A 12,011-nucleotide genomic window follows, 5' to 3' on the forward strand; every position below is an offset into this window, starting at 1 on the left:
GGGATCTGCAGAAAGTCCCCACTGAGTCCTTAGCTGAACACTGATCACCTCCAGGAATGAAATCTTGCCATTTGCAATGACATAGGTGGATAATTGAGTATAATTCTAAGTGAAAGAAGCCAGTCAGAGAAAGACAAATACCATATGATCTCACGATATGTGGAATTTAAGAAACAAAACAAATGAGCAAAGGGAAAAAGAGAGAGAAAGAGAGACATATTGGAGGGGAAGTGGGTAGGGCAATGGGTGAAATAGGTGATGGGGATTAAGGAGTGCACTTGTGATGAAAACTGGGTGTTGTCTGAAAGTGTTGAATCACTATATTGTACACCTGAAACTAATATAACACTGTATGCTAACTATACTGGAATTTAAAAAAAGAATATGAGAGAAATCCCGGAAGTTAAGTAAAGAACCACTGTAAAGGATTAAAGTGCATAAGACTCAGGAATCACACAAGGCCAGGAAATAATAATGCTTCTCCCCACCAGTCATAGTGGAAAAGTCCTAATTCGTAGTGCACTCGTTTGAGTATTAGAAGGATTTTGCCTCAGCAGTGGGGTGAAATTATCCCTAGACTAAATACTGCTCTGGTTCCACCTAACAAAGCTCAAATGCAAGACCCCAAAGGATCAAAAATGTTTCAAGCAATATAATTGCAGGCAAGAGCAAAGCTTAGAAGTAGTCATAAGAATAAAAACTACCTAGTACGCAGCAAAGTGAAATTAAAATTTGGCATTCAATAAAAAATTACCAACCATACAAATACACAAGAAAACATAACCTATTAATCAAAAGTGATGCAGAGGAGCGCCTGAGTTGACTCAGTTGGTTGGGCATCCAGCTCTTGATTTCAGCTCAGGTGGTGATCTCAGGGTCAATGGGATCAAGTCACGTGTTGAGCTCTGCAGTCAGTAGGGAGTCTGCTTGAGATTCTCTCTCTTCTTCTCCCTTTACACCTCCTCCCTCCACATGTGAGCTCTCTTTCTCGCTTAAATAAATAAATATATCTCTAAAAAAAATAATGGCTGAAATTTAAATGTGTACAAAATATTTGGATAGAAATTTTACCAAAGAAAACAGATATGCAAACAGCCAGTCAACATATGGAAGGATGCTCAACATCATTAACAATCAAGAAAATAAAGTTCAAACCACAATGGGATACTATTTCTATCCACCAGGATAGAAATAATAACAAATGCGATACCAACAGGTATTGGCAAGGATGTGAAAGCAGTGGTGATGGGACTATAAAATGATCTGGCTCCTTTTGAAGAAAGATTGGCAAGTCCTCAAATATTTAAAAACAAATTTAACATGAGACACCACAATCCCACTCCTAGGTATCTACCCAAGAGAAATAAAATGGATATCTGGATAAAGATTTGCACATGAAGGTTCATCATGGCATTATTCATAAGAGCCTAAAACTTAAAAAACCCAATTGTCCCATCAACTAATAAATGGATACCACTCAGAAATAAAAAGGAATGAACTACTGATACCAGCAGCAACATGAATGAACCTCAAAGACATTATGCTAATTGAAGACAGCCAGACTCAAACAACACATACTGTATGACTTCATTTGTATGAAATTGTAAAAAAAAAAAAAAAAAAAAGGCAAGTCTATAGAGTCAGAAAGTAGACCAGTGGTTACTTGGGGCTAGGAGTGGGAAGAGGAAATGCCTACAAATAGGCAGAGAGAATCTTTATTGGTGATGAAGTATTCTAAAACTACATGGTGGTAATTATTGCACAACTCTGTAAATTTTCTTAAGGTGTGCAATTCTTTACTCAGAATGGGTGAATTTAATGATTTAGAAATTATACCTCAATAAAGTCATTTTAAAAGAGATTGATAAAAGAATGAAAATAAACTGAGAAAATATTTGCGAATCACATACCTGATTTTTTTAAAACACTTGCATCCAGAATATGTAATAAGGAAAGAAATGGAATATCAGTCAGCCATAAAAAAAAAGAACTTGCCATATGAGACAATGCAGATGGACCCAGGGGTTATGATGCTAAGTGAAATACCATATTATCTCACTTATATGTGGAGTCTATAAAACAAAACAAATACGAAAAAGCAGAAACAGACCCATGAACAAATGGCAACCACTGGTGGTTGCCAAGGAGGATGGGGTGGGGGATGGGCAAAATGGGTGAAAGGGAGTGGGAGACGCAGGCTTCTAGTTATGGAATGAATAAGTCATGGGGACGAATGGCACAGCATCAGGAATATAGTCAATAATACCGTAATCGGGTATAGTGACAGAGGTAGTTCCCACTGTATTGAGCACAGAACAATGTATAGAGTTGTAGACTCACTATGTTGTGCAACCTAATATAACATTGTGTGTCAACTCTACTCCAAAAATTTAAAACAACTAGTAATAATATTAAACCAAATATTTGAAGAGATACTTTACCAAAGAAGATACAGGAAAAAAAAAAAAAGAAGAAGATACAGCGATGCAAATAAACACATGGAAAGATGTTCAAAGTGGTTAATGATCAGAAAAATGCTAAATTAAACCCCAATGAAATCCCAGTATTCGCCTATTAGAATGTCTAAAATTTTCAAAACTGACCACGCCAAGTGTTGGCAAGGGTGTCGTACAACTGGAAGTCTCATACACCGCTGTGGATGGAAGAATGTTAAAGGGTTATAAGCACAGCCCCAAACAGTTTGGCCATTCCTAAAGAGTTAGATGTGCATCTACCCTATGATTTTACCCCCAGGGATTTCAGCAAGAGAAAAGAAAGCAAAATGTCTATGCAAGGACTTGTATACAAATGTTCACAGTGGCCTTAGTTGGAATGGTCAGACACTGGACACAGCACAAATATTGATCAACAGACAAGAGAATTAGCAGACTGTAGTATAACCATACAATGGATATGCTCAGCCATCAAAGGAGTGAAGTATAATACATTATACAAGATGGGAACATGGGGCGACAGGGTGGCTCAGTTGGTTAAGCATCTGCCTTCGGGTCAGGTTATGATCCCAGGGTCCTGGGATTGAGTCCTGCATTGAGCTCCTTGCTCAGGGGGGAGCCTGCTTCTCCTTCTATACCTCCCTCTGCTCATGCTCATTCTCTCTCTCTCTCTCTCACTCTCTCTCTCTTACTCTTTCTCAAAAATAAATAAATAAATACATCTTTTTAAAAAAAATAAGATGGGAACATATTAAGATGGATATTTGAGTGAAAGAAGCAGATGAAAAGACACACATTGTAATATTTTGTTAGTATTAAATTCTTAAAAGTGAGCTGCAAATTCATAGCAACAGAAGCAGATGGGTGGTCACTGGGGGATGACAGGCTCTGGCAGGCAAGGAGGGGCAGGAGAGAGCCTTCCAGGGGTAATTGACATGTTCATTATCTTGATTGTGATGACAGCTTCATGGATTCATACGTGGTCAAAACTTACCAAATTCACACATTAAATGTGTGCAATTCACTAAATATCATGCTTCAACAAAGCTGGATTTGTTCTTTTTTTTAAATAGACATATGGTAGAGAAACAGACGTGAATGTATACTTGTTGCCCATTCAAAGAAAATGTTGCTTACATTTCATCATGTATGTTTGTTTTTGGATTTTGGTAGCTGATGGTTTTGGATGAAAACTATTACATCTCATACATTTCTTCTAAAAGAAAAAACCCACTAGAGGCACCGAGCTGTTCAGTGGGTTAACTACCTGCCTTCAGTTCAGATTATGATCTCAGGGTCCTGAGATCCAGTCCTGCCTTGGGCTCCCTGCTGGTGGGAGTCTGCTTCTCCCTCTGCCTCTGCCCCTCCCCCTGCTCATGCAATCACTCTTAAATAAATAAATATCTTTTTTAAAAATAAAATAAAATAGACATTTTTAAAAACCTCACTTTATTGAGTTATGACTGCTATGTAAAAAGTTGTATATATTTAACATATACAACTGGATGAGTTTTGGGGTAAGTAAACACTGAGAAACCATCACTACCTAGCTAACAGTACTGTATCATATACTTAAAATTTGCCATGAGAGTAGATATTTATGTTAGGTGTTCTTACCACAAAATAATAATAGCAATAAAGAGGGCAGAAGAAAACTTTGGGAGGTGATGGATATTGTCGTGTTCCTCTTGTTATAATTCCTTCCGTTCCCCTTTTCCCCCCAATGGGTATTTTAGGTACTTCAGATGACTCCTTTCTCCAAGTGTACCTAAGGGACTTCTTGTGTTTAACCTTGAAACTGAACACCTTTTTAACCACTATTGAGAGAAATGTCAGGGAGAAGAAGGAAATGTTTCTTCAATCCCGAAGGAGCTTCGGGGGAAAACACACACACACACACACACACACACACACACACACACACAAACACACAAAACCAGGCAGTATTCCTGCATCATAAAGCTCCTTCGAAAGTGAGATGGTGAGAATATTAACAAATTCATCAGCTCTTACTCTCCTAGTGAACATGGAGAACAGTGCGTACATAAATAATCCTGTTCTGTTTCCTGTTACTATAAAACCGTACGTGGGAATAGCCGCACAAAGGAATGTATTAAGTCACTTCGTCATCAGCTATGGCTGCCATGCTGGTGAAATATCACCCATAACCCTAAAATGTCTCCAGCTCTAAGCAGTGTTTCCTGCTTTATAATTTGTGGCCCAGGAAGCAGAATTTAAATCGATATCTCTACCACAAAGTGCAAATCTTAGGAAGTTTCCAGGTGAAACAGCATAAGGACTTTAGAATCCCCTGCTTCATGCATATGGTCATACAAGTATAAATATATGTTATTACTTATATATTTGTATAAATTTATATCACAAATACCACGTTGGCTTCTTCCTTCAACCTAAGAATTTGAGAGTCTTTTCTCTGGAGAATAACAACATCAACATGAATGTACTCATCAAGTTAAGGAGGTTTCTTCTGTTTCCATTTGCTAAAAGCTTTCTTTTAATCATGAATATGTCTTGAATGTCTTTAAATACATTTTGCTGAATCCATTGGAAGGTTCATATAGTTTTCTCTGGATGAGTAACTAGAGTTTTAATTTGTAAACGATTTTTATGCTGCTGGGAAAAAAAATTCCCTACTTGGCCATGATGCATCTTTTTAAAGATTTTATTTACTCATGAGAGACACAGAGAGAGGCAGACATGGGCAGAGGGAGAATCAGGCTCCCTGCAGGGAGCCCGATGTGGGACCCGATCCCAGGACGCCACGATCACACCCTGAGCCGAAGGCCCGGGCTCGACCACTGTGCCACCCAGGCACACAGCCATGATATATTTTTAGGACAAGTTGCTATGTTTTGTTTGGTGATCTTTCTTTTAAGATTTTTATTCTTAAGTATAATTTGAATATTTGATTACCTTCCTTTACTACTCTTTTTATTTTATTATCCTTGTCTGATTCTCATTTCTAGTGGAGTCTTCTAGTAGCCTCATAAAAAGGATTGGAGAACTGCCCCCTTTTTTCCCTTTTTTGCATTAAATAGGAATTGTTCTTTCCTTAAATGTTTGGTAAAACACACTGAAGTTTTGAAATTTTGTTTTCTAAGCGATGAATTTAAGACAGAATTTTCTCCCTGCTTAGCTGTATCATCTCATGAGTTTTGATGTAAAAGAGTTTGTCATTCAGCTATACATATTTTCTAGTTTCCATTGTGATGTTTTATTTGACACATGAATTATCTACTCTTATATTGTTAAGTTCTAAAACAAATTTTTCTTGGTTTCTAACATTATCATATTGTGGTTAAAGCATATAATGCTTGTTAGTACTTACTTAGATTTGCTGTGTGGCTGAATCATAGTTCAGTATTTTGGAAAAGATTTTTTATGTTCCCTAAATATTACGTGATAAGTTCTATATATGTTCATTAGCCAGAATCCTGCTACCTCTGTTACTTGAATTTTCCATAACTTTCTGATTTTTTGCCTGTTTCACCTATCAGTTACTTAGAGAAGTGTATTAAGCCCTCCATTCGGATTGTGGATTTGTATACTTCCTTACCCTTATAAATTTGTCAATACTTACTTTATATGTTTTGAAACTACCTACTTAAGCTATACAAGTCCTGGAATGTTGTATCTTCCTAATAAATCACTCCTGTTATCGTTCTGTATCAACCCTTTTTATCATTAACAATATATTTCTCTTTTGTTAATAATAAGTTTCTCGGGCACCTGAGTGGCTTAATGGCTGAGCATCTGATCCCAGGAGGAGCTTGCTTCTCCCTCTGCCTGTGTCTCTGCGTCTCTCTGTGTTTCTCACGATTACATAAATAAATAAAATCTTAAAAATAAATAATAATAAATTTCTCTTCAGAAATAGTTTTATGTTAATAAAGAATTTCTTTCTAATTAGTATGTATTTTTAAACTGATGTTATCAAAGTAGGGGTGAGCAAGCTGTAGCCTAAGGGCCAAATCCCCCCACTGCTTGCTTTTGTAAATAAAGTTTTATTGGAACACAGATAAACCCATACATTTACATATTGTCTATGGCTGCTTTCAAGCAACAACAGTAGAGTGGAACAGTTGCAATAGGCCAGTTGATGGCCAGCAAAGCCCTAAAATATGTATTATGTGGTTCTTATAGAGAAAATTTCTTGACCACAATAATCCAATATTGACTAGACCCAAGTAAATACTTGTATGTGTGAGATAGGAAGCAATGCCAAGGGCTGCTGTGTACCCAACACCTAGTTTGAGAAATAGAACATCGCCAGCATCTTTGAGGGTATCCATAGGTCCCTCCCTGATCTGAGCTCAGTCCCTCTCCCTCATCCCTTTCCTGCTTATCATGTGTGCTTATCCATTGTTTTTCTTTGTAATTTTACCATATTTGCATCCACAAACAATATGTTGTTTAATTTTTCATGGGCTTTGAACTCTGAGTAAGTAGAATCATGGTGTATTATTCATTGACAATTTGCTTTGCTTGCTCAATGTATTATGTTTTTGAGATTCATCCTGGTTTCATATACTTGTGGTTCATTTTCACTGCTGTTGAGAATCTCAGTGTATGTACCAAAATGTATTTTTTCCATTCCAGAGTGGATAAGTATTTCTAGTACTTTTCTATTATTAAAAAGTGTTGCTTCCTACCTGTGTCTCATGCTGCATACTGGCAAGCATTTCTCCAGCATATATACCCAGAGTTTTGAGGGATTGCCTGGCCATAGGTAGGGATTATCTTCACCTTTACTAGACAAAGGCAAATTGCTCTCCATAGTGGTTACATATTTTATTCCCCCACCAAAAAAAGTATAAAATTTGCCATCAGGCCATAGCCTCACCAATAAATAATACTGGCTTTTTTTTTTTTTTTGGTTGACTAGGCAGTATGATGTATCTTATGGTTGTTTTAATTTTCATTTCCAGAATATGCATGGAGTCGAACATCTTTACATATGTTTAATGACATTTATTCTCTACGTCTGTGATAGCCTTTATATGTTGCGTGTCCATTTCTCAATTTGATTGTTAGTCTTATTCGCCTTAACTTGAAGACCCTCTCTATTTTGCTTGATACTCATCATTTACCACTTTTGTTGCTGCAAATACCTTTTTCCACATTGCGGCTTATGCTCTAACTCCACTTTTCTCATTGTCATTTTTTAACAGGATTTTTTTATAGAGCCAAATTTATTCATCTTTCCTTTTATGATTTATACTTCCTGCAGATTGTTTTTAAAATATTGTTCCTTGATGCATTGTCATAAATATATACTCCAGTACTGTCTTCTCAAAGATTTTATGTTTGTCTTTCACATAAATCTTGAAAGCACCTGAAATTGACTTTTGCAGGTAGTGTGAGGTGGAGATACAACCACATCATCCCCTCAGTATCACCAGATTTAATTAGCAGAGCTTTATCATGATTTTAACCCATATGGCTTGTCTACTAACCCTTAATATGAGGTAAGCTTCACTTCATTTCTCTTCTTTATGGGTATCTTGTTCTGAGCCCTTTAGTCTTCCATAAAAATGTAGTATTTTTATGTCTTTTGCCCATTTCATGATTGGATTGTTTGTTTCTTTGGTGTTGAGTTTAATAAGTTCTTTATAGATCTTGGAAACTAGCCCTTTATCTGATATGTCATTTGCAAATATCTTCTCCCATTCTGTAGGTTGTCTTTGAGTTTTGTTGACTGTATCCTTTGCTGTGCAAAAGCTTCTTAATTCTGTTGGAATCTTAATAAGAATAGCATTGACTCTTTAGAGCAACTTGGGAAGAAATGACAGCTTTATGAAATTGAGTCTTCTCCGGGAACATAAAATAGTTCACTATGTTTCCTTTAACTTCTTTCAGTAACATTTTATAATTTTCTCCTTACAGGTTTCTCAAAATCTTTAGATTTAGATACCTTTATATGTACTATTACAAATGGTATATATTTTATTATGCTTCCTCTCTACTGATAGCTGGTGACCAGAAATGCAATTTCTTTTTGTATATTACATTTTTGTGCAAGCATTGTGCTAAATTTTCTTATTAATTCTAATAATTTAGCTGTAGGTCCTTTTGAGTTTTCTATATAAATAATCATATATTAAATTATTTTCTTCATCTCTATCTTCATAGCTTTTACTACTTTTCTCACATTGCTGTGCCGACGAGGGCTTCCAATGCAATGTTGAATAAAAGTAGTGACAATAGATACCACTTTCCTGTTCCTAATCTTAAAAGGAATGCTTTCTTCAATTTTCTGTCAAATGCAATGTCTGTTAAAGGATTTTTTTACATCAGTCTAAGGAAATTTTCCTTTATTTTTCTTTTGCTAAAAATTTTTATCAGTTTTTTTTTTACATATGTTGAAATTATTACAAGCTATTTCTCTTTTAATCCGTTAATGGGGGAAATTGCACTAATTGACTTTCTAATGTGATCCAAACTTACATCCCTGGAATACACCCAAATTGGACATTATGTGTTCTCTGCTTAATGAATTGTTGGGTTCTATTTCTGGTAAAACTTTTTTGGGGCTTTTTCTATGTTCATCAGTGAGATTTACCAGAAATCTTACTTCCTTATATTGTCCTTGTTTGATTTTAGTGTCAATGTTTTGTCTCATAAAATGAGGGTGGAATGTTCCCCTCTCATTGTTTGCAAAAATTTTCAATACTGCGGTTTTATTTTCTCAGCTTGAATATTCTCAGTTCAAATTTGAATCTCAAGCGTATATGAGGAACAGAAGGCCCATAGTTTTGAAGATGTACGGGGATGTTTACTACTCAGAGGTCAGGCAGAAATTGACAAATTGCCTTTACTGCCAGGTGGATTTTTCCTGTCTACTCTTTCTTAGAGGATGCAGCCTTTTAAAGGGATATTTTTTCCTGTGGGTGGGATATTAGTTCTAACAGCCCACACTGTGTGACGGAAAACCTCATCATTTGTCCTCAGTGGGTATTAAAACACACCGCCCCTGATGGCTAGGACTGACATTCCACCCAAGATGGTTACACTGCCCGCTTACAGACTTATTCTTCTACTTTTTAATCAATGAAAGACCCCTTTTCTTTTTCTGCAAATTTATCTATGCATTTAAAATTACAACTATTTCCAGCATTTCTAGATGTTTCTGGTGAGAAGGTTGTTAGGTTTTTCTAACCAGTTACATTGTCAGAGCCACAAGCACTCCCTCGGTGATTCTTTACTATAACTTTGTAATAAAGGATTATAATCCCAAATTTACAGAGTAGGGAAGTAAATTCAAAGAGCTCAATGCCTTATCCAAAGTTATGATGCTAGCGAATATCAGAACCAGGATTTCAGGGGGAAAAAAAAAAAACACAAAACAAGACCAGCATTTGAACCAAGGTATGCCTTGAGCCAGAGTCTGTGTTTTCCATCCTTCGTGAGCTGCTTCTAGTCCAGGATTACCCACTTTTTTATTTTTACCCATTTACCAGCAAATTGTGGAAGGGCCACAGTTCTGTGATATAGCCACTCACCTAATCACAGATGTAGACTGAAGAGGAAATTCTTTTTATTTTTTTCAAGTCCCTATACAAAGGAATCTGGTCTTCTTGTTCATCAACTGGTTAAACAACAATATTTTTTAAAAAGAGTAATTTTGCACAAGCAAAATTAATAAGCAAAATAAAAACCAAGAAAATAAAATTACAACAAATACAACAAAGTGCTAATATTCAATATACAAATTACTCATAAAACTCAATAAGAGAAAAGCCAGCCAAACGGGAAAATGAACAAAACAGATAAGCAGAAAATTCACAAAATAAAAAATATGAATGTGCAACTTCAGTACTAATTTTTTTTTTATGCCAGGGACCTAAATGTAAGATCTAAATCTATCAAACTCTTGGAAGCAGACCTAGGAGTAAATCTTCCTGACTTTGACTTAGGCAATAGCTTCCCAGCTATGACACCAAAAGCACAAGAGACAAAAGAAAACCATAAGATAAATTGGACTTCATGAAAATTTAAAATCGCGCTACAAAGGGTAACATCAGCAAAGTGAAAAGACAATTCACAATTTGAAAGAAAATACTGACAATCATATATCTGATGAGAAGCTTGTACCCAAAATATATAAATAACTTCTACAAGTCAAAAATAAGAAGACAAAAAGCCCAATTTAAAAATTGGCAAAGAATCTGGTGGTCCTTCTTCAAATAAGATACACAAATGACCAACCAACACAGGAAGATACAGATGGTCCATATCATTAGCCATGAGGTAAGGACAAATCAAGACCGTGATGAACCACCATTCTGCACTCATTGGGTTGACTTGTCATCAAGAAGACAAGACAATTAAGTGTTGACAAGGATGTGGAGAATTAGGAGCCCTTAGTCATGGCTGGTAGGAGTGTAAGAGTGTAGCTGCTCTGGAAAAGCCTAGAGGTCCTCCAAAAATTTGAACCTATAAGGCTACCACATGACCTAACAATCCCATTCACTGGCGTAGACCCAAGAGAAATGAAAATATACCTGCCCTACGACCCAGCAATTGCACTGCTGGGGATTTACCCCAAAGATACAGATGCAGTGAAACGCCGGGACACCTGCACCCCAATGTTTATAGCAGCAATGGCCACGATAGCCAAACTGTGGAAGGAGCCTCGGTGTCCAACGAAAGATGAATGGATAAAGAAGATGTGGTTTATGTATACAATGGAATATTACTCAGCTATTAGAAATGACAAATACCCACCATTTGCTTCAACGTGGATGGAACTGGAGGGTATTATGCTGAGTGAAGTAAGCCAGTCAGAGAAGGACAAACATTATATGTTCTCATTCCTTTGGGGAATATAAATAATAGTGAAAGGGAATATAAGGGAAGGGGGAAGAAATGTGTGGGAAATATCAGAAAGGGAGACAGAACGTAAAGACTGCTAACTCTGGGAAACGAACTAGGGGTGTTGGAAGGGGAGGAGGGCGGGGGGTGGGAGTGAATGGGTGACGGGCACTGGGTGTTATTCTGTATGTTAGTAAATTGAACACCAATAAAAAAAAATAATATATAGAAAGCACTTAACACAGAGCCTGGCACATAATAAATACTCAATGATAAAAAAAAAAAAAGAAAAAAAAAAAAAGAAAACATACTTCCACAGAAAAATATATCTATGAATGTTCACAGTGGCACTATTCATAACAGGCAAAAAGTGGAAACAACCCAGATGTCCACCAACTAATGAACGAGTCAACAAAATGTGTTGTGTTCACATGATAGAATATTTATTCAGCTATAAGCAAAAGTAGTGAAGGACAGATTCATGCTACGATATGGATGAACCTTGAACGCATGACACTCAGTGAAAAAAGTCCAGTCACAAAAGGCCATCTATGGTATGAGTCTGGAATACGTATTAAATGAGATTTATATGAAATATTCAGGATTGGCAAATCTTGAGATGCAGTAAATGGATCAGTGCTTTTAGGAGGAGAGGAAATGAAGAGTGACTCCGGTGGGCTCAGGGATTCTTTCTGACAGGATGAAAATGTTCTAAAATGAGAT

Source organism: Canis lupus, chromosome 8 (genome assembly GCF_048164855.1).
Source record: "Canis lupus baileyi chromosome 8, mCanLup2.hap1, whole genome shotgun sequence".
Taxonomy (NCBI): Eukaryota; Metazoa; Chordata; class Mammalia; order Carnivora; family Canidae; genus Canis; species Canis lupus.